The sequence below is a fragment of the Bombina bombina genome, chromosome 4 (genome assembly GCF_027579735.1).
Source record: "Bombina bombina isolate aBomBom1 chromosome 4, aBomBom1.pri, whole genome shotgun sequence".
In the NCBI taxonomy this organism is placed as follows: Eukaryota; Metazoa; Chordata; class Amphibia; order Anura; family Bombinatoridae; genus Bombina; species Bombina bombina.
In genome coordinates this window covers 512,039,131-512,064,101 of record NC_069502.1, presented here as the reverse complement: position 1 = coordinate 512,064,101, position 24,971 = coordinate 512,039,131, and the positions used below count along the sequence as shown (strand labels likewise).

The window sequence follows — 24,971 nt, the reverse complement described above, 5'->3', positions numbered from 1 at the left end:
AAAATCATTTTCCTCATACAAACAGAAATCTTCATCTCTTTTCTGTTTCAGAGTAAATAGTACATACCAGCACTATTTTAAAATAACAAACTCTTGATTGAATAATAAAAACTACAGTTAAACACTAAAAAACTCTAAGCCATCTCCGTGGAGATGTTGCCTGTACAACGGCAAAGAGAATGACTGGGGTAGGCGGAGCCTAGGAGGGATCATGTGACCAGCTTTGCTGGGCTCTTTGCCATTTCCTGTTGGGGAAGAGAATATCCCACAAGTAAGGATGACGCCGTGGACCGGACACACCTATGTTGGAGAAATGGGGTTTAAAATAATGAAAATATTTGGCGGCAAGTATGACGCATAATGCAAACAGAATTTTTTTTAGCGCTAACAACATCCTGAAATGACACACTCACGTCATTGAAGACGCAACCTTGTGAAAGGAACTCGGCGTCAACTAAGACACCGGAAATGACGAATTTTGAGTCATCAAATGCAACTTCGCCCCAAAAAATCTTGCGCCAAAAATGAAGCAATATACTTTGGCATTTTGCGCCATCGCGAGCCTAATTTTGCCTGCGAAATTTAATGAAAAACAGTCAATTTGCAAAAAAAGACTATAACCCAGGTAAGAAAAAACAAATTCCTAAAAAAAAAAAATGCTGAATCAGTTATCAGTAGAGGTAATGGAATATGAGAGTATATCGTCGATCTGAATAAGGGAGGTAGGAGATGGATCTCTACGACCGATAACAGAGAACCTATGAAATAGATCTCCCGTGAGGAAAACCATTGCGTTCAATAGGTGATACTCCCTTCACATTCCTCTGACATTCACTGTACTCTGAGAGGAATCTGGCTTCAAAATGCTGAGAAGAGCATATCAACGTAGAATCTAAGCACAAACTTACTTCACCACCTCCATAGGAGGCAAATTTTGTAAAAACTGAATTGTGGGTGTGGTGAGGGGTGTATTTATAGGCATTTTGAGGTTTGGGAAACTTTGCCCCTCCTGGTATGATTGCATATCCCATACATCACTAGCTCATAGACTCTTGCCAATTACATGAAAGAAACAAGGACCCACGGGCCTTCACAGTTACTGAGGTACCTCTAAGTCAAGGAGAACACGCAAGAACCCATCCCCCACCCTAGGTGAGAAAAAAAAGGGAGCAAAGCAACGGTAACCACCCTACTAATATAGGCGAGACCCTTTAGCCAACATCGACAGCCCAGTTGAAACGACAACTGGAGTCTACAAGGAAACACAGTTGGCCCAGAAGACAAGTAGGGACCCTTCAGAGAGACCTCAAACTTAAGCCTCAGGATTGTCCATCACCCGGAATGCCAGACCGCCGGAGGTCATTCACATCTCCACACTCTACAAGAGTGGAAAACTACGGTTCCGATTTCCCAGGGACCCTTAGGAACCCCGATGACGTCTTGAAAAAGTCTGTCATGTAACTCAAGAAAATAGTAGCACATGGATTGCATCCAAGTACTAACCAGGCCTAACCCTGCTTAGCTTCCGAGATCAAACGAGATCGGGCACATTCAGGGTGGAGTGGCCGTAGGTCCCTAAAAAGACCAACCAATATAACGCCCAACCTTCCTCTCAGAAGCGTTGGATCTACGCACTAGGCCCCATATCTCGTAGTAGGATCCGAGTCCAGAGTCCATATCGATAAGCCAAGTGACATTCAGAATCCAACAGGATAATCAGCACCACAAGGGTGACATGAACCCAAGGAACAGCAGATAGCGCCCAACCAGTACCTGCCTGGTATAAGGACACCCCAGAACTTCAGAGGAAGCACCCATGCGACCACAAAATCGCAAATATCAGTTCCAGACAAAGAACGTTCCCAAAACGGAAATTATATCTGACATGAGCTTATTTAAAACAAATCAAATACATCCTCTCCAGATCAAAATAAAAGTAAGGCAGCACCCGCGGGTGAATGGGTACGCCAACAGGAGCAGTCGATCAGAGGCCCCATTCACCCAAGCTCAGAACTGGAACCGATACAGAAAATAAAGAGAAACTGAGACGTCAAGGAGATTAGCTTCATCCTCAATCGTCTAACCCAGGACTGGGATCCTCTACCACTGCCAAAACATGCCTTAGTAGAACACGAAGATGTGCCAGCTTGTAACGGAAGGCGAAATTATCCCTCGTTGGATCGATAAATGACCCCAACCCCAAGGTTGAGGCCCCTGAAGCCTCAGAGGCCGACGCTTCCACAGAAGGCTGAACTGAATCACACCCAACGTGTCCTGGTTGACAGAATACGGACAATACCTTAAAAATATTTCACTTGGGAGATATAAGTGAGCCAGCACCATAGATATGGCCATGTGGAACCGTGCCGTAACCTCTGGAGGAAACAAGCCACCTTCCGGAGAAGGAGTAAAGGCCATAGGGACACCTGCTTGCGCAGCAAAGGAAGGTTCTGGGGCACACACCTCACCGGACAAAGAATCCTCTGGCTCAACGCACTCTAAGGTCCCTGAGTCGGGAGAAGAGAGTGCTCTAGAATGGCAATCGGGACATAACTGATTGGGCATGGATAACCCGGGGCATTTCATATTCCTCACAAGGCGCATTCTCCGCATCGGAGACATCCGTGTCAAAAAATGAGAATTCTCCATAATCTTGGAATTACAAAAAATGACAAACACTAACTGGCATCTTTTTTACACACCCAATGGCTGGGGCACTCACCACTTCCTGTGAACCAGACAACCAACGAGCAGACTCTCTGTCGCCACACAATCAGCATACGGAAGTGGAAAACAACGCAACCGCACCCGGTCACGAGGTGCACCGTGCCAGTCACAAAAATAGCATGCAAATCTAAAGAGATTGTGCCAATTGATAAGGCTGTTATGTTCCAAAAAGCCATGAGCCAAAGTATTACTACACATCAGGAGATATTAACCCATGATTCCTATTTTAAGATAAAAGGAGTTCCACTGGGACCCTACCTTCTCTTGTTACCATTACATTCACATAATGAAATAAAATGAAACGATCTTACCGGAATCTGTGCCGTGGAACAGGAACACGGCCCTTCAAGTGTGACAGATAGTAGCCTCACTTCTGACATGGACTTGACTGAACAAAGGCAGGCAGCGAAACTCATCAACGCTGATTGCCAAGGAGCTGTTAATATGAGTCGGGATGGTTTCGCAGAAAGACTCTCCCTGTATCTTCGAACTCTAACCTTCATCCATGCTGTCACTGAGAGGCTGACAGGATTACTTAAAACTCCAGTCCCATTTCGAAGAGTACTACCCTCAATAAGAGACTATCTTGAACTTCTGACACTTCTCTGCCAAACTCCTGTGAAGAAAGGCAGAGGATGAGGGAAGTGGGGGAGGTATTTGAAGGGGTGGGCTGGGGTGTCTTTGCTTCTTCCTGGTGGCCAGGTTCTGAATTCCCAAAAGTAATGAATGCAGCTGTGGACTCTTCCCGTTTAAGAAGAAAACAAATATCTTGAGTATAGCGACTAAAATACTTTGTTATAATGTGGTTGATAACTATAGGCATATAAGAAGAGCTATCAAAGCGATCGATCCACATAAGGGACTTAATGTACCACATAAGTAATATGAATATATAATGTATAAATATACTGTAACTTGCAAAAACGAAGTCCTTAGACAAAGAACAAAGCAAACGATTTAAAGTGAAATTAAACTCAATACATTTCTATTAGGCCTATGAAAGAGCATTATTTAAATATGTGTGTGTGTGTGTGTATATATATATATATATATATATACTATATTTATTTTTACTCAGTATGGTTAAGATGCTCATTTTTTATTTTAAAGCTAACAGGAAGTACAATATAACATAATACTTACCTCTGAGGATATTGGTTCCATTTTAGCTCATTTCCAGTTATCCACGGTTGCTGCCATAAGCACATTGTTTGCACCTTGGAAATGAAAACAGGAATTCCTTACATTAATATTTCATTTCCCAGCAGTCTTTTGGGTACTCATGCACAAACTAATCAATGAAGACTAAAAGCAAAAGCTTCCTTCCTGGTTTTCTAGCAGATAGAGTGCAGTTCACTGTGACTAGCATGAAGCAGGAAGCTTGTTGATACATTCCAAGCAAAGCTATATGCACTGATTTTCTTGACTATAAATTATCTCAAAAAAGAGAGTGTGTGTCCTAAGCCTGTAACTGGCATTCACTCTTTTCACGTCAAAATAAACATCTAAAGAAAGGGGTTTTATAATAAGTACCACTAAGGGCTCCATTTATCAATCATTTGGGGAATTATCCTTTCTGTTCTATCAGTTCTCCACAGCTCTCCTTAGGAGAGGAGCACATGTGCGCCCATATTTATCATAAAAAAGTTGTTTTTTCTCCATGGGAGAGCTGGGGAGAACTAATGATAAATTTCTCCAGTCGGATTAGTATCTTCTCCTTATTTATCACTAAAAATAAGCAACTATTCTCCATGTCAATCATTTATAAACCAATAGAAATCTTTATACAGATCTTCCTAGTAGCTTTGTTAATGCCCCTCTTCAGCAAACTTTCATATAAGAAAATAGATCTACATTTTCATTGTTTTTGTGCATAAATTTTAGCACGTTTTTATATCTTATTTTTATGCCACAATAGATATCATTTTTGTGCTCTGTTATATATTATTTTGGTGCTCCATTATATATATTTTTTTTTTACTCCATCATAAATTATTATTGCACTCCAATAACCATTATTTTTGTGCTTTGTTATAGATAATTTTTGCACCTTGTAGAGCCCTTTTTTTGTGCAACTGCTTCTACAACTGGTAGAGAATAGATTTCTAATGCTGTTCTCCACTGTAACTATGGAGAACTTTAAGGTAGGAACTTGCAGGAGAACTTTCAGTCCTCCACAGGAGAATATAAATGATAAATTTGTAACTAGGAGAATTATGAGGAGAACTATATGAAATACGACTAAAAAGATCTAATTTAACCCTTTTTTTGAGAACATGTTCTCCAAGGAGAGTTAGAACAGAGTAGGAGAATTTTACAGTCGAACTTGCCCAATTTTAGGAGTATTTTTGAATGATAAATAGGAGAATTATTTCTCATGAGAACTTTTAGGAAAAAATATAGGAGAATTGGAATGATAAATAGAGCCCTAAGTACCACTAGAGATCATGGATTGGGCAGCATATGATTGTATGAATATGCCCTGGTTTGCAACTTCATCATACATCTCCACCCTAGGGTCTCAAACAGGGTGGATTAAAATCAATGGTTTAAAGATAGTTTCAATTTAAAATGCATTATAATCCAAAGGTTGATCATCCTGAAATAAGGATTAGTTTTTAATTATGTAGCATGAGACTGTATATTCATGGCTGTAATGTTTAAGGTTTTTTATATATGGCCATTGGGTGTGTAAAAAAGATGCCAGTTAGTGTTTGTCATATATTTATATTATATAAGATCTAACAAATTCTTGGTTTTGTAGTTCTCAAATGTGACTGTTGAAGAAGCCTTCCTCTTTTTCACAGCACACATGCTATAAATTAAACATATAAAGTTGAGAAATATACAAAGGGACATAAACAATGTTTCTTTCATGATTCAGCTAGAGCATATAATTTTCAGATTTGCTTCATTCTCTTGGTATCCTTTGATGAAGGGGAGCAAAGTTCTACTGTGAGCTATCTGAACACAAGCAGCCAGCTCACAGCAGTGCATTGCTCCTGAGCCTATGTATGCATTTAAACAACAATGAAGCAAATTAGATAAGAGTAGTAAGTTGGAAAGTTGTTTACAATAGTATGTTCTGATTTATTAAAGTTTAATTTTGACTTTACTGTCCCTGTAATATCATTGCTCATCTGCAAATCTATGTACACAGACTCAACTCCTAACAAAGTTTCAAAAAGCTAATTGAATAGAAGATTGTTTGGAGTAGAATAGATCTGCACAGGGACCTAAGTGTTAGTAGGGAGTGGCAAGCATTAAATAATAAATATGTTATTGATTTAGTTAAATAGAACTATTTCAATTATAATTGAGGTAGCGGATAATAGTTCACCTGCCAAAAATGTAGGATTTAAATAATGGTAAATCAAATCCACCCTGGTCCCAAGTATGAGTAAACATGATTCAGATAGAGCATGCAATTTTAAGAAACTTTGTAATTTACTCCTTTTATAACGTTTTCTTCATTCTTTTGGTATCTTTATTTGAAAAGCAAGAATTTAAGTTTAGAAGCTGGCCCATTTTTGGTTCACAACCTGGGTTGTTCTTGCTGATTGGTGGATAAATTCACCCACCAATAAAAAAATTCACCCACCAAAAAAGTGCTGTGCAGGGTACTGAACCAAAAATTGTCTGGCTCCTTAGCTTAGATGCCTTATTTTTCAAATAAAGATAGATATAGAACAAAGAAAAATTGATAATAGGAGTAAATTAGAAAGTTGCTTAAAATTGCATGCTCTATCTGAATCATGAAAAAAATGTGGGTTCGTTGTCCCTTTAAAGGGATATAAAAGTAGAAAATAAAAATGCTCTGTTAGATCATTATTTCACTATTGCTCACCTATAACAATGTGTTTTAATCCCTGACAAAGAAGTTAAAAACATAGTTAAAGCCAGCTGAAGAGCAGCAATGTACTACTAAGGGCTAGATTTATCAAGCCCCTACGGCAGCAAGTTCTCACAAGAACTTGCTGACCGTGATTTATCAAGCAGCTGTCACCAGACCGCTGCTTCCCTAAACAATTCGCCACCTCTAAACTGGCGAAATTCAATCTCCTCGGTCGAGTCCGACTGAGGAGATTGACAGCTCCTGCCCGCGCGTGATTGGCTGTGGGCGGGCAGGATTGCACGCGAGCGCAAAATTGCACTCATGTGTAATGCCAAATACCTGCGGGTAATTTTGCCCCGCCACAGGCGAGCTGAGGCGTACAGGGGCCTTTCAGTTCCTTTATTTGTCTGCAGCGTTCGCTGCGCTGAGCACTTCAGGCAGCCCACCGCAGAACCCTATGTTGCTGAGAGGGGATGTTTCCAGCTCGCCCAAGAGGCTATTTGCTAAGAGGTGGAAACGTCACCTCACAGCAAATAAGCGTTCTGCCATGGGCTGCTTGAGCAGCTAAGTGCGGCGAACGCTTCAAACAAATAAAGGATCTTTCAGCATGAAGTATTTTATACCCTTTATTTGTTCCAATGGTAAATCCTAGCGTTTCACAAACGCTAGGATTTACTATCACTTAAAAGGGACAGTCAACATTAAAATTGTTATTGTTTAAAAAGATAGAGAACACCTTTACTACCCATTCCCCTGCTTTGCACAACCAACATTGTTATATTAATTATTATTATTATTAATAATAATATATTATATTCTAACCTTTAAACCTCTAAATTTCTGCCTGTTTCAAGGCCACTAAAGACAGCCTCTTATCACATTCTTTTTTTATTAGCTTTTCACAACAGGGGAGTGTTAGTTCATGTGAGCCATATAGATAACATTGTGCTCATGCCCGTGGGTTGTGGCAGATACAGAGCTAATTGGATAAAATGCAAGTCATGCGATCAGGGGGATGTCAGAAACAGCTTAGATACAAGGTAATCACAGAAAAGGGCATTAATATAACCATGCTGTCTATGCCAAACTGGGGAATGGTTAATAAAAGGGATTATCTTTTTTTTTTTCAAAAAACAATAAAAAAATTTGAGTTGACTGTCCCTTTAAAGGTACATTCCGGTCAAAAAAAATATAAATGCACATAGATAAATTACATCTTTGACTAGAAACATAATTGCAATATAAATGTATTGGAAAATATGCTTCTAGTAAAAGTTATTACTATTTTAGTGTTAACATTTTTTTCTGCACGTGCATGTGAAGCATAGCTAGATATTCTCAGTGCACCAGCATTTTAAATACTGTAGCTCCTCAGAGCACCAGTGGGGCTTGTATCATCTTAGCTATCAACAAATTGAGTCATTACCAGATTGTACAAGCACTTTAGTCACTCGGAGCAAGTGCTGTGTTTAAAATGCTGGTGCATGGTGCATACTATAAAGCTATAGCTTTTATAAGAAGCATTTTTGCTAATACTTGTATATTACAAAAATGCTTCTATTCAAAACTGAAATGCACCCATTCTGTCATTACATTCAGTTAAGCACTGTGTTGCGCAGCTCTACCTAGCGCAGAAGAGCGCTAGATGTAGTTGAATGGCACGATCGGGCTCGCTGTGATTAGAAAGTGAGCCTGTGATGCAATGGTTAAAAAATAAATAAAAATAAAATAAAAAATGTTGCGCCAAAGATGATGGATTTACTTACAAGGTACAAAAGGTTATCCTTAAGTTACATAATTCTGCACACAATGTAGAATTATGTAACACGTTGCACAACGTTTATTGTCTCTTTAACTTTGCAAGGTCACAAATAATAAATAAAAACAAAACTAAATAAAAACAAGATTTACATTTTTCAGAACTTTTAGGATTGTTCCTAAATATAAGACTTTACATAGCAAATTGCAAGCTGCAATTTTAAGACAAATCACTTGATAGGTATAAGGGACATGATATCGCTAGAGGATCAGCCCCACTTTTAAATTATAATATCAATATTAAGGTGTTTATAAGTGGGTTCCACTGGTACTAGAGAGGCCTGAGATCCAACGTTACAGAACGGAATCCACTCTTTCATATGAGGTATTGTGTATGTGTGTTTTGTCTCCCATAAAGCCACTATACTTTTTACTTTAAAGGGACATGAAACACAATTTTTTTCTTTCATGATTCAGATAGAGAATACAACTTTAAACAGCATTCCAATTTACGTCTATTATTTAACTCCTTAACGACCACAGCACTTTTCCATTTTCTGTCCGATTGGGACCAAGGCTATTTTTACATTTCTGCAGTGTTTGTGTTTAGCTGTAATTTTCCTCAATAATTTACTGTACCCACACATATTATATACCGTTTTTCTCGCCATTAAATAAACTTTCTAAAGATACCATTATTTTCATCATATCTTATAATTTACTATAAAACAATTAAAAAATATGAGGAAAAAATCTCACTTTTTCTAACTTTGAACCCCAAAATCTGTTACACATCTACAACCACCAAAAATACTCCTATGCTAAATAGTTTCTAAATTTTGTCCAGAGTTTAGAAATACCCAATGTTTACATGGTCTTTGCTTTTTTTGCAAGTTATAGGAAAATAAATACAAGTAGCACTTTGCTATTTCCAAACCACTTTTTTTTTTTTTAAATTTAAGCGATAGTTTCATTCAAACACTGATGTCTTTCAGGAATCCCTGAATATCCCTTGACATGTATATATTTTTTTTAGAAGATATCCCAAAGTATTGATCTAGGCCCATTTTGGTATATTTCATGCCACCATTTAACCGCCAAATGCGATCAAATAAAAAAAAAAAGTTACATTTTTCACAATTTTAGGATTCTCACTGAAATTTACAAACAGCTTGTGAAATTATGGCACAATTGGTTGTAAATGCTTCTCTGGGATCCCCTTTGTTCAGAAATACCAGACATGTATGGCTTTGGAGTTGCTTTTTGGCAATTAGAAGAACGCTAAATGCCGCTGCGCACCACACTTGTATTATGCCCAGCAGTGAAGGAGTTATTTAGGGAGCTTGCAGGGTTAATTTTAGCTTTAGTGTAGAGATCAGCCTCCCACCTGTAACATTACACCCCCGATCCCTCCCAAACAGATCTCTTTCCTCCCCCACCCCACAATTGTCCCTGCCATCTAAATGAACTGGCAGAAAGTCTGCCGGTACTAAAATAAAAGGTATTTATTATTATTATTTATTTATTTTTAAAGCCATATTCTGCTGTGTAGTATTCCCCATTAGCCCCCAACCTCCCTGACCCCACGCCACTCCCCCCCCCCCCCCCCCAACAGCTCTCTAACCCTCCCCCTCTATTTTATTTGCACAATCTTGGGTACTGGCAGCTGTTTACAATAAAACAATTTTTTTTCCATTTTGCCCCTATTTTTCTGTAGTGTAGCTCCCCCCCCCACAGAGTGGCTCTCTCTGCATCGGATGGCTAAAAACTGTTATTGCAGGATGCCTCAATATCGAGGTATCAATGCAATAACAGGAAAGAGGCTGGAAGCGATCAGGATCGCTTCCACCCCTTGAAGGAACCAATGATGTACAGGGTACGTCCTTGATCGTTAACTGCATTTTTTTGTAGGACGTACCCTGTACGTCGTTGGTTCTTAAGGGGTTAATTTGCTTCATTCTTCAGATATGTTTTTTTAAAGAAATAGCATTGCACATGGGTGAGCCAATAAAATGAGGCATCCATGTGCAGCCACCAATCAGCAGCTATGGGAATATTTAGGTATGCTTTCAACAAAGTATATCAAGAGAATGAAGCAAATTAGGTAATAGAAGTAAATTGGAATTTTGCTTGAAATAGCACACTTTTTCTAAATCACAAAGAAAACAAATTGGGGTTTTGTGTCCCTTTAAAGGGATAGTAAACACCAAAAATGTTATTGTTTAAAAAGACGGATAACTTCTTTATTTAACATTCCCTAGTTTCGCATAACCAACACTGTTATATAAATATACTTTTTACCTCTGTAATTACCATGTATCTAAGCTTCTGCTAACTGCCTCCTTATCTCAGATCTTTTGACAGACTTGCATTTCAGGCAATTCGTGCTGACTCTTAAATAACTTCATGTGATTGAGCACAATGTTATCTATATGAAACACAAACTAATGCCCTCTGTGAAAAACTGTCAAATGCATTCAGATAAGAGGCGACATTCAAGAGCGTAGAAATTAGCATGAACCTATCTAGTTTTAGCTTTCAACTAAGAACAACAAGAGAACAAAAAAATTTTGATAAAAGTAAATTAGAAGGTTTTTTAAAATTACATGCCCTATCTGAATCATGAAAGTTTAATTTAGACTTTACTATTCCTTTAAACACATTAGGTAGCTGATTTTTTTTGGCCATCTCCTACTAATGAGAGGAGTGAGACACCTTAAAAAAAAAAAATCGGATGGGGAGATATGGGCTCTGCTGGCACTACCGTTTTTAATTTTTTGAAGGCAATTGGGTTTACATGTCTCTGTATGTGGTGTAGGGGCCAAGATATGGGCTCAAGGAAGGCCTCCCAATTTGCAGTGGAATTGTACGTCTTCATCTGGAACTTCCTCAGTGACTGTGAAATTATCACACCCTACATGACTGCATTATTATACTATGTTTTAGATAGACAGACAGATAGCTGAAGGAGCAGCAATGTACTCTTGGGAGCTAGCGCAACACATCAGGTGAGCCAATGGGAAAAGGCATATATGTACATCCACCAATCAGCAGCTAGCTCCCAGTAGTGCATTCCTGCTCCTGAACCTACCTAGTAAGCTTTCCTACAAAAGATACCAAGTGAACAAAGCAAATTTCATTATAGAAGTAAATTGGAAAGTTGTTTAAAACTGCATGTTTTATTTGAATTCCGAAAGTTTAATTTTGACTTTACGGGTTAATAATAAGCCTATAATGCATTATATACACCCTAACAGTTCAAAATATATTACACATATGACCTACGCTATTAAAAGGGCCACTAACCACTAAACACATTTTATGCTCCTCCCTCTAATCATGGGTTCCACTATGGAACCTAGGTTACACTGCATGTATTTGAAACATGACGGCACTGGAATGTAGTTAAAATAAGATTTCAAAATGGCGAGGTGGGGAATAACCTCAATTCTTTGGCTATAAAATTAATTTAGTGATTAATGTTTCTTTAAAGTTTTTGGAATTCCACCCATGCCTCTTTATGTTAGCTAGCCGTTTATCCACATCAGTTGCCAGACCAGTCAACTGCCTAGCAACCTCTTTATGCCAGATGATAAAACTGAATAATAGCACACTGTAGTATTATATTTTTAACTAATGTATTCATGGGTGTAGGAACGGGAGAGGACACATCCCACACGAAAATCATATGGGGGGTCAGATAATGCATAAATTTGTCAGGGCCACCATCAGGGAGAACTCATATCATGAGCCATGTGGTCCACACCAGGGGCCTAGGCCCTGACTGAGTGCTGGCATTCTCGTTTGGGGCCTCTCTCTGACTGCCACAACAAAAATTTAGTCTAGGGCAGCTGGGACCTTTCTAGGCTGCACAGCTGAGAACTAGCTCCAGAATGCCCTGCAGCAAGTGCCTGTAAATCAGAAATGGAGAGAGGGGCTTCCACCCAGTTTGGAGTGGAGATTGAGAGAGGGGCTTCTGCTCCCACACAGAGATTTCAGTGCTGGGTAGGAAAGGACGCCCTGAGCCAGTAATGGGGATTTTTAAGGGGCTCCCTGAGACATTAAGTGGAGGCATCCTAAGCAGCAACACACAGCTGAGCTGACAACCTCTCACCAACACTTGATCCAGGAAGGTATCTTATTTTTATTTTTTATTTATTACAGACTCTTTCACTGTCATCTATCCTGCATCAAATAAATAAATGTATATATATATATATATATATATATATATACACACATATACACATATACATACATACACATATACATACATATAAACACACATATATATATATATATATATATATATATATATATATATATATATATATATATATATATATATATATATATATCTATATCACACACACACTTATTATTTTCTCCCCTCCCCCCCCGGACAATTACAATTTTACTGACTCAGAAGAGCCTGCCAGTAAAAATAGTATCCCCAACAATTTTCTTTGGGTTCCCATGCTGATTAATGTAATATAACTAAGGAAGTGTAAAGACATTAGGTATTAATAAAATACTTATGTTTAGGGATTAGTGTTCTAAGACAATATCCAAATTTGTTGGTTGAAAAAAGCAGCCCTCTTTCTCAACTCCTGGAATAATCCCTTGCAGGAAGGAAGACAGCGTGGAAGTTAGAAAGGAAGTACAATATGTTAGCTACCACTGTGATTATCTTCCCCATGCAGGATCACTGTATCCCACTTGCAATCACTCAAAGGTACTTGTTGCTTGAAAGGAAATCACACAATCAAAAGCAATCACGTACACCAGGCTGCAGGGGTTAAACTCCAACCCCCCTCTTGTTTCTCAGCGGTTTTGGGCTCCTCAGAGCAACCGCGATCTCCCTGAAATTTGGTTTCCCTTGTTTTGTATGTAAACTGAATCTTGGAAGAAACTGACCTCTGACCTCTCTCTCTGGCCGGCCGCATCAACTCGGATTCCCGGGCCCCTTTAACCCTTGTCACTCCAGCGGCCCTTTGCCCCAGAGCTCCATTCTTTTGGGGAAGGGTGGCCCCTAGGGGGGACAAGAGGTGGTGGAATTGCCGAAGTGGAGCTATTTTGGGAACTGGGGTTTTTGGACACCCCTACCCCAATCTTTAATGGGCTGCAACTCCAGTCCACAGTGACTAATCATGCTGCTTTTTGGACTGTGGCATCTGGGGACCGAGAGCTTTCAAATGCCACCTTGGAAGTCTAGCGTCTCTGTGGGACTGTGGATGCTAAAATCAAATTTTCATTGCATGCTGTAAATTCAATACATCTCCGCTTGATGGAGTCAAAATCAATAGCATAGTGGTCCAGTACTATCCTTAAATGTATTCCCATCTGCTAAGCACCTTCCACATCATACCTGCCTTCTGAACAAGTAAACACTAATTTCACTAACAACTATCAACACTGGAAAGCTGAACTGCAAACTGATTAAATACATATTTTATACAATCAGCTTATATTTGTTTGACATTACATACAGTATATTTCTCAAAACAAAAATACATAATTTCCACTAAGAGAATTAAAAATATGTTTGTACATATACTGAAATAACGTCCCAATTCTACTAATTTGTGCAGAAATGTACAGTTCACAATACTCTAGCACTTATTCAGAGTATCTAAGTGTGTCTACAGATATCACAGTGTTTCCTTTTTTTCAAAGGTTTCCCAAGATGTTCAATGGGGTTGAGATCTTGTGATTATGTAGAGAAAGTCACACTAATTGGCACTCCTCACTCTTCTTTTGTACTTCAGATACCTTTGGGACAGTTTTGATCTAAGTGTAAAATTGTTTTCCTTTTGGAAAATGAACACTCTTCCAGAAAAAGCCGTAAAGGGACAGTCTAGTCCAAAATTTAACTTTCATGATTTAGATAGGGCATGCAATTTTAAACAACTTTCTAATTTACTTTTATCATCACATTAGCATTGTTCTCTTGGAATTATTTGTTGAAAGTTAAACCTAGGTAGGCTAATATGCTAATTTTTAAGCCCTTGATGGGAGCCTCTTATCTCAGTGCATTTTGAAAGTTTTTCACAGCTAGACAGCACTATTTCATGTGTGCCATATAGATAACATTGTCTCACTCCTGTGGAGTTATTTATGATTCCGCACTAATTGGCTAAATTGCAAGTCTGTCAAAAGAAATCAAATAAGGGGGCAGTCTGCAGAGGCTTAGATACAAGGTAATCACAGAGGCAAAAAACAAAATTTATGCTCACCTGATAAATTTCTTTCTCTTGTGGTGTATCCAGTCCATGGGTTCATCCATTACTTGTGGGATATTCTCCTTCCCAACAGGAAGCTGCAAGAGGACACCCACAGCAGAGCTGTCTATATAGCTCCTCCCCTAACTGCCACCCCCAGTCATTCGACCGAAGACAAGCAAGAAAAAGGAGAAACTATAGGGTGCAGTGGTGACTGTAGTTTAAAAATAAAAAAACACCTGCCTTAAAGTGACAGGGCGGGCCATGGACTGGATACACCACAAGAGAAAGAAATTTATCAGGTAAGCATAAATTTTGTTTTCTCTTGTAAGGTGTATCCAGTCCACGGGTTCATCCACTACTTGTGGGATACCAATACCAAAGCTTTAGGACACGGATGAAGGGAGGGACAAGGCAGGCACTTAAACGGAAGGCACCACTGCCTGCAAGACCTTTCTCCCAAAAATAGCCGCAGAGGAAGCAAAAGTATCAAATTTGTAGAATTTAGAAAAAGTATGAAGCGAAGACCAAGTCGCCGCCTTACAAATCTGTTCAACAGAGGCCTCATGTTTAAAAACCCATGTGGAAGCTACCACTCTAGTAGAATGAGCAGTAATTCTTTGAGGAGGCTGCTGGCCAGCAGTCTCATAAGCTAAACGGATTATGCTTCTCAGCTAAAAAGAAAGAAGTTGCCGAAGCCTTTTGGCCTCTCCTCTTTCCAGAGTAGACGACAAACAATGCAGATGTTTGACGAAAATCCTTAGTAGCTTGCAAATAAAACTTTAAAGCACGAACCACGTCAAGATTGTGTAACAGACGTTCCTTCTTTGAAGAAGGATTAGGACACAGTGACGGAACAACAATTTCCTGATTGATATTCCTATTAGATACTACCTTAGGAAGAAACCCAGGTTTGGTACGCAAAACTACCTTATCTGCATGGAAGATCAGATAAGGGGAATCACACTGCAAGGCAGATAACTCTGAAACTCTTCAAGCCGAAGAGATAGCTACTAAAAACAGAACTTTCCAAGATAAAAGCTTGATATCTATGGAATGCAAGGGTTCAAACGGAACCCTTTGAAGAACTTTAAGAAGTAAATTTAAACTCCATGGCGGAGCAACAGGTTTAAACACAGGCCTGATTCTAACCAAAGCCTGACATAACGCCTAAACGTCTGGAACATCAGCCAGGCGCTTGTGCAAAAGAATAGACAGAGCAGAAATCTGTCCCTTTAAGGAACTAGCCGATAATCCCTTTTCCAATCCTTCTTGGAGAAAAGATAGTATCCTAGGAATCCTGACCTTACTCCACGAGTAACCCTTGGATTCACACCAATGAAGATATTTACACCATATCTTATGATAGATTTTCCTGGTGACAGGCTTTCGAGCCTGAATCAAGGTATCAATGACCGACTCGGAGAAACCACGTTTTGATAAAATCAAGTGTTCAATCTCCAAGCAGTCAGACGCAGAGAAATTAGATTTGGATGTTTGAATGGAGCTTGGAGCAGAAGATCCTGCCTCAGCGGCAGAGTCCATGGTGGAGAGGATGACATGTCCACCAGATCCGCATACCAAGTCCTGCGTGGCCACGCAGGCACTATCAAAATCACTGAAGCTCTCTCCTGCTTGATCTTGGCAATCAGACGAGGGAGGAGAGGAAACAGTGGAAACACATAAGCCAGGTTGAAGGACCAGGGCACTGCTAGAGCTTCTATCAGCGCTGCCTGGGGATCCCTTCACCTGGACTCGTAACAAGGAAGCTTGGCGTTCTGAAAAGATGCCATCAGATCCAGTTCTGGTTTGCCCCAAAGTTGAATCAGCTGGGCAAATACCTCCAGATGGAGCTCCCACTCCCCCGAATGAAAGTCTGCCGACTTAGAAAATCCGCCTCCCAGTTCTCTACTCCTAGGATATGGATAACAGAGAGGGCAAGAGTAAACCTCTGCCCATAGAATTATCTTGGAATCCTCCATCATTGCCAGGGGACTCCTTGTTCCCCCATGATGGTTGATATAGGCTACAGTCGTGATATTGTCCGACTGAAATCTGATGAACTTGGCCGCAGCTAGTTGAGGCCAAGCCTGAAGAGCATTGAATATCGCTCTTAGTTCCAGAATGTTTATCGGAAGGAGGGCTTCCTCCTGAGTCCACGAACCCTGAGCCTTCAGGGAGTTCCAGACTGCGCCCCAGCCCAGAAGGCTGGCATCTGTCGTCACTATAGTCCACTCTGGCCTGCGGAAACTCATTCCCCTGGACAGATGGACCCGAGATAACCACCAGAGAAGAAAATCCCTGGTCTCTTGATCCAGATTTAACAGAGGAGACAAATCTGTGTAATCCCCATTCCACTGGTTGAGCATGCAAAGTTGCAGTGGTCTGAGATGTAGCCGGGCAAACGGAACTATGTCCATTGCCGCTACCATTAGGCCTATCATTTCCATACACTGAGCCACTGATGGCCGAGAAGTGGAATGAAGAGCACGGCAAGAAGTTAGAAGTTTTGATATCCTGACTTCTGTCAGAAAAAATTTCATTTCTACTGAATCTATCAGAGTTCCTAGGAAGGAAACTCTTGTGAGAGGAGAGAGAGAAATCTTTTCTATGTTCACTTTCCACCCGTGAGACCTCAGAAAGGCCAGAACAATGTCCGTATGGGACTTGGCGATTTGAAAAGTCGACGCCTGAATCAGAATGTCGTCTAGGTAAGGGGCTACCGCTATGCCCCGCGGCCTTAGAGCCACCAGAAGGTACCCTAGAACCTTCGTAAAGATTCTTGGTGCCGTGGCTAACCCGAAGGGAAGAGCCACAAACTGGTAATGCCTGTCTAGGAAGGCGAACCTGAGGAACTGATGATGATCTCTGTGAATCAGAATATGGAGATAAGCATCCTTTAAGTCCACGGTAGTCATATATTGACCCTCCTGGATCATAGGGAGGATGGTTCGGATTGTCTCCATCTTGAAGCATGGGACCCTGAGAAATTTGTTTAGGATCTTCAGATCCAAGATAGGTCTGAAAGTTCCCTCTTTTTTGGGAACTATAAACAGGTTTGAATAAAAACCCAGCCCCTGTTCCTCTCTTGGAACTGGGTGGATCACTCCCATAACCAGTAGGTCTTGAACGCAACGTAAGAATGCCTCTCTTTTTATCTGTTTTACAGATAGTTGTGAGAGATGAAATCTCCCCTTTGGAGATGAACCTTTGAATTACAGAAGATATCCCTGGGAAACAATCTCTAGCGCCCAGGGATCCTGGACGTCTCTTGCCCAAGCCTGGGCGAAGAGAGAAAGTCTGCCCCCTACTAGATCCAGTCCCGGATCTGGGGCTACTCCTTCATGCTGTCTTAGAGGCAGCCGCAGATTTCTTGGCCTGCTTCCCCTTGTTCCAAGCCTGGTTAGGTCTCCAGACTGGTTTGGACTGTACGAAATTTCCCTCTTGTTTTGCATTAGAGGAAACTGAGGCTGCGCCACTCTTGAAGTTTCGAAAGGAACAAAAATTATTCTGTTTGGTCCTCTTATTGGACCTATCCTGAGGAAGGGCGTGACCTTTTCCTCCAGTAATATCAGAAATGATCTCCTTCAGACCGGGCCCGAATACGGTCTGTCCCTTGAAGGGGATGTTAAGAAGCTTAGACTTTGAAGTAACGTCTGCTGACCAGGACTTAAGCCATAGCACCCTACGCACCAAAATGGCAAAACCTGAATTCTTAGCCGTTAGTTTGGTTAACTGAAAAACGGCGTCAGAAATAAAGGAATTAGCTAACTTAAGAGCTTTAATCCTGTCTAGAATGTCGTCTAGCGGAGTCTCCACCTGCAGAGCCTCCTCAAGAGACTCGAACCAAAAAGCCGCTGCAGCAGTAACTGGGGCTATGCATGCAAGAGGCTGGAGAATAAAACCTTAATGAATAAAAATTTTCTTAAGGAGACCATCCAATTTTTTATCCATAGGATCTAGGAAAGCACAACTGTCCTCGACGGGGATAGTTGTATGCTTAGCTCGGGTAGAGACTGCTCCCTCTACCTTAGGGACCGTCTGTCATGAGTCCCGTACGGCGGCAACTATGGAAAACATCTTTTTGAAAGCAGAAGGGGGAGAGAACGGCACACCTAGTCTATCCCATTCCTTATTAATAATTTCCGAAAACCTCTTAGGGACTGGAAAAAACATCAGTGTAAACAGGCACTGCAAAGTATTTGTCCATTTTACACAATTTCTCTGGAACCACAATGGGGTCACAATCATCCAGAGTCGCTAAAACCTCCCTAAGCAATAAGCGGAGGTGTTCAAGCTTAAATTTAAACGCTGTCATTTCAGAATCAGACTGAAGCAACGCCTTCCCTGAGTCTGAAATGTCACCCACAGATAGAAGCTCACCTGCCTCGGCTTCTGAGTATTGTGAGGGTATATCGGACACAGGCATTAAAGCGTCAGAAAGCTCTGTATTAGTGCTAGCCCCAGAGCTGTCTCGCTTTCCTTGTGACCCTGGCAGTTTGGAAAATACCTCTGTGAGGGTAGCATTCATAACTGCCGCCATGTCCTGTAAAGTAAAAGAATTAGATGCGCTAGATGTATTTGGCGTCACTTGAGCGGGAGTTATAGGTTCTGACATATGGGGAGAGCTAGATGGCATAATCTCCCTTTTTTCAGTCAGAGAATCCCCTGGAGATAAATCTTTAAGCGCCATAATATGGTCTTTATGGTTTATAGAAATTTCAGTACATTTGGTACACATTCTAAGAGGGGGTTCCACCATGGCTTCTAAACATATTGAACAAGGAGTTTCCTCTATGTCAGACATGTTTAACAGACTAGTAATGAGACAAGCAAGCTTGGAAAACACTTTAATAAAGGTGAAACAGCAATTAAACAAAAACGTTACTGTGCCTTTAAGAGAAAAAAAAACTAACAATTAAACCGCAAAACAGTGTAAAAATATAGTAAAGTCTTTGAAATTTTTACAGTGTGTGTAAGGGACTAAAGCAACATTGCACCCACTTGCAAATGAATGATTAACCCCTTTGGCCCCAAACCGGATTTAAAAACGTTAAAAAAACGTTACAAGACAGTTAAGCACCCTGCCACAGCTCTGCTGAGCTCCTACCTGCCCTCAAGTACGATTTTGTGCAGAAATAAACCCCTTATAATGGTTCTCAGGAGCGCTAAAATAAGCCCCTCCCACCATGTACTGGATGCCAGAGGGGCCTTTAGAAAATACTCCTAGGAGTATCTGATTAGCCATGTGGAAACTAGGCCCCAAATAAAGAGTTATCTCCCTCAGAGAAAAAAACGTCCTATTTTTGAATACCTCAAATACACAAGGCTCTGTCAGCATTTTCTAGAACTCATTCATCTCTCTAGAAATAAATATACTGAACATACCTCAAAGCAGGTAATCTGCAGACCGTTCCCCCAACTGAAGTTGTCCCATACTCTTCAGTTATGTGTGAGAACAGCAATGGACCTTAGTTACAAACCGCTATGATCATCAACCTCCAGGCAGAACTCTTCTTCTAATTTCTGCCTGAGAGTAAAACAGTACAACGCCGGTACCGTTTAAAAACAACAAACTTTTGATTGAAGGTAAAACTACACTAAGTCACCACATATCTCTTGATACTTCCTATCTTGTCGAGAGCTGCAAGAGAATGACTGGGGGTGGCAGTTAGGGGAGGAGCTATATAGACAGCTCTGCTGTGGGTGTCCTCTTGCAGCTTCTTGTTGGGAAGGAGAATATCCCACAAGTAATGGATGAACCCGTGGACTGGATACACCTTACAAGAGAAAGTATATTTATACAACAGTGTTGGTTATGCAAAACTTGGGAATAGGTATTAAAAGGGATTATCTATCTTTTTAAACAAACATTTTCAAGTAGACTATCCCGTTAAGCCAGAAGGGATGGCATGCCTCTGCAGAATAGAGAGGTATTTCTCTTTGGTCAAAGTGTAGTTAATCTTATACATGTCACCAAAGCCTAAACATTTGTGCACCATATTTATTTGTAGGTTTTACAAACCATGGTGGGCGCATCTCATATAGCATCTCCTTGCAAAAAATTTTGGAGTCATCTATAAAATTTCTGTATTGTTTGGCCAATGCTAGACATTTAGAATTTTTTTTGAAGAAGAAGAAGAAAGTTTTAAATACTACTGCATTATGCCAGTTGTCTTTTGTATAGTGGGCTACATTCTAATTATAAATACGTGTTAAGAATGTAAAAAATAAATAAATTAGGCAATAACAATATTTTTGAAGAGAGTTGAGAAAGTGCAACTATGCAATATGTCATTTTCTTATATTTGAGTTTTGGCTGTGTGCTGTCAGCTATTGGAATAATTTGTATAATGAGGGCTGCCCGCACTCACTATTATTACGTATATAATATCTCAGAGATGTTTTATAATGCAGAAGTTTAGAGATACCAGAAGCATGTCTGAGCATACTGGCACATCCTACTGCTCAGAAGTGCATGTCATACACAACAGTGATGATGGAATAAAGGTTTGTTGCCACCCTTAGCTATTGGTACTCAAGGCCACAAGGCTACTGGCATGACACCAAAATACTTGGATGAAATACAGACAAAAATTAACTGACAGAAGTTAATTATGTCTTACCTGTAGCAATTTCATTATGCCTCTGTTTCCATGACAGCATTCATCAAATAAAATTGTTTACTCAAGATAAACAAACATTAACATAATCACACCCATTTGCCACTTTTAAAAGACTCTACATAGCTTAGTAGAATTTGTTTAAAATATGTCTGCAGTTACACTACACAATTTATCACATTTAAAATGTTATCTTATTATACCAGCAGTTGACATAATTGCTTAGAACACTCCAAAATGTTAGAACTTAAATTTTAGGAGCAGTGGGTTGCTGGTTTCAATTATGTGGAATATTTCTTTCTTTTTTTCCCCCCAGATTGTTTTCAGCCAAGATGCTTCTCACTGACTGTAGTGATCACGATGTTGTTTATATAATGACACACAGGGTGGATAAAAATCAATGATAAAAAAAAAATCTGATTTTTTAACTTTGATTTTTTATTTAAATAGATTTTTTTTAAATAAAATGTGTTTTGAGGGGAAGTCTATATAAACATAGTTTCTATTTAAAATACTTTATAATCCAAAGGTTATTCATACTGAAATATTGATTAGTTTTTAATTATATAGAAAGATGCTGTATATGCATTGCTGCAATGTTTTGGTAAATCAATTCCATTAAACCATTCACAATGTCATGCTCTGCCAAAGGTTTCTGTCAGATTATTTTGGACTATTTTTCTATCTTGAAGATATTATCACATATTATTGGTTTTGAAGTTCTCAAAACTGTGAATTTGTGCCTGCAGATATAACTTTTCACAATAAAACTTTATAAAAGTAACATACAGAGTTAATAAATAGATCTTATAAGTGACATAATCATGAAATATAACTTTTAGGCTTCAGATAGTCGACAGAGCATACAATTTTCAGATTTACTTCTATTATCATATTTGCTTCATTCTCTTGGAATCCTTTGTTGAAGGAGGGCAATGCTCTACTGGGGAGTAGCTGAATACATTGGTGAGACCGTGACAAGCTGCTAGCTCACAGTAGTGCATTGCTTTTAAACCTAAATATGCAAACTTTTCAACAATGGATATCAAAAGAACAAACCAAATTAGATAAGAGAAGTCAACTTGAAAATAGTTGAAAATTGCATTTTCTTTCTGAATCATGAACGTTTAATTTTGCTTTTACTGTCCCTTTAATGCCATTGATCCCCTGGAAATATATGTACACAGAATCAACCCATACTAAGTTTCAAGAAGCTCACTGAATAAAAGATTGTTTGGAGTAGAATAGATCTAAACAAGGACCTAAGTGTGAGGAGGGAGGAGCAAGCATAAATTTTTTTAAATAATGTTATTGTTTAGGTTGAGAAAAAAAAAAAACTATTTTAACTGTTATTAATGTAATCATTTTCTCCTTTTAAAAAAGTACAGATGAAAATTTAATCAAATATGAATGATTAACAAATTAAACTGGAGATAGTTCACCTACAAATAATTTCAATGATCTATCCATGCATATCTAATGATATATAACCAAATCAGTAATGGTCTGATATACCTAGTCTAAAAATGAAAACCATGATTTAAATTGATTTAAAATCATTCTTACTGACTAGTTATTTAAATGCCAATTTAAATCATGAGTTAAATCAATTTTATTTATATCAAATCTACCCTGATGACAGATCTGTATTTTTTTCTTTGATATTAGTTATCAAAACCAAATGGAACTGGAATAGGTAACTTCCCAGTGCAAATTTAAAGGGACACTAAAGTCAGAATAAACTTTTATGATTCAGAAAGAGCATGTAGGTTTAAGACACTTTCCAATTTAGTTCCATTATCAAATTTTGCACATTCCTTTTATCTTTACACTTTCTTGGCAACAAGGTCCTACTGAGCATGTGCACAAGCTCACAGGGTATACATATACTAGTTTGTGATTGGCTGATGCCTGTCACATGATGCAGGGGGGCCGGAAAATGGGAAAACAAATAAATTTGTCTGGAAAAAAAAAATGTACAGCTCATTTGAAATTGAGGTGTAAAATCATTATCTTTTTATTTTCTCAAATTATACAATTCTACAGCATTGAGTGGTCCTTTAAGAAAACTGAAAAATACCACTGTCAATGGGGCAAATAAATCCTTAAAATCTTGGATAACATGCAGCCAACCAAGATGTCTTCCAGCCCTAGACTAGTTAGACTACTAACTTTTCATTATTATTACTTCTTAAAAGGTAATGGATTGCAAAGGGAGACCTTGGTGACAAAAAAAATGAAGTGCTATATAGATGTGAAAACTGGGTGTGTAACATTTTGCTGGGGGGAAACAGTGGATACGCTGCAAAATCACAAAATTATTAACCCTTTAAGGACACAGCTTTCAGTTTGCTCAATTGTTTTATGACGGAAAAATTCCGTCATATGTCCTTAAGAGGTTAAACATAATTAAAGACTGGCCGCTTTATAACACTAGTAGATTTCCCTTGCATCCATATTAGATTATTTATTCTGGTAAGAATGCTGATGTTCCTGTTGTATCATGTACCACAGGCAACAGCTGCTAGACTTTTTTTTTATAGGAATCCCTATAACATTGCAGGATTAGTCATTTCAGAAAACAGTTTCGCCTATCAAGTCCTTCTCTCTTATCTTCCAGACTTCCTCTGCTGTTCACAGACTCATAGCCAAGAACACAACATGTATCTGTATTTAGATCTAGAAAAAGGGCAGTACCATGTTAGCCAGTGTGTTCAAAGAAAGTAAAAAACATAATTTATGCTTACCTGATAAATTTATTTCTCTTGTAGTGTAGTCAGTCCACGGGTCATCCATTACTTATGGGATTATATCTCTTCCCCAACAGGAAGTTGCAAGAGGATCACCCAAGCAGAGCTGCTATATAGCTCCTCCCCTCACATGTCATATCCAGTCATTCGACCGAAACAAGACGAGAAAGGAGAAACCATAGGGTGCAGTGGTGACTGGAGTTTAATAAAAAATTTAGATCTGCCTTAAAAGACAGGGCGGGCCGTGGACTGACTACACTACAAGAGAAATAAATTTATCAGGTAAGCATAAATTATGTTTTCTCTTGTTAAGTGTAGTCAGTCCACGGGTCATCCATTACTTATGGGATACTAATACCAAAGCTAAAGTACACGGATGAAGGGAGGGACAAGGCAGGAACTTTAAACGGAGGGAACCACTGCCTGAAGTACCTTTCTCCCAAAAATAGCCTCCGAAGAAGCAAAAGTGTCAAATTTGTAAAACTTTGAAAAAGTGTGAAGTGAAGACCAAGTTGCAGCCTTGCAAATCTGTTCAACAGAAGCCTCATTTTTAAAGGCCCAGGTGGACGCCACAGCTCTAGTAGAATGAGCTGTAATTCTTTCAGGAGGCTGCTGTCCAGCAGTCTCATAGGCTAAACGTATTATGCTACGAAGCCAAAAAGAGAGAGAGAGAGGTAGCCGAAGCCTTTTGACCTCTCCTCTGTCCAGAGTAAACGAAAAACAGGGAAGAAGTTTGACGAAAATCTTTAGTTGCCTGCAAATAGAACTTCAGGGCACGGACTACGTCCAGATTATGCAAAAGTCGTCCCTTCTTTGAAGAAGGGTTAGGACACAATGATGGAACAACAATCTCTTGATTGATATTCCTGTTAGAAACTACCTTAGGTAAGAACCCAGGTTTAGTACGCAGAACTACCTTGTCTGAATGAAAAATCAGATAAGGAGAATCACAATGTAAGGCAGATAACTCAGAGACTCTTCGAGCCGAGGAAATAGCCATCAAAAACAGAACTTTCCAAGATAACAGCTTAATATCAATGGAATGAAGGGGTTCAAA

The 24,971-nt window shown here is 39.4% G+C and overlaps 1 protein-coding gene across 3 annotated transcripts in view; it reads right to left on the bottom strand.

Annotated features, from left to right (window-relative positions):
* FAM135A (family with sequence similarity 135 member A) overlaps positions 1 to 24,971 on the bottom strand; it is a 672,026-nt gene that overhangs the window by 581,611 nt on the left and 65,444 nt on the right. For all 3 annotated transcript variants that reach the window (XM_053710421.1, XM_053710424.1, XM_053710423.1), the window contains exon 2: positions 3,871 to 3,944. The gene's annotated coding sequence lies outside the window, so the exon portion shown is untranslated. The remainder of the gene's footprint in view (positions 1 to 3,870; positions 3,945 to 24,971) is intronic.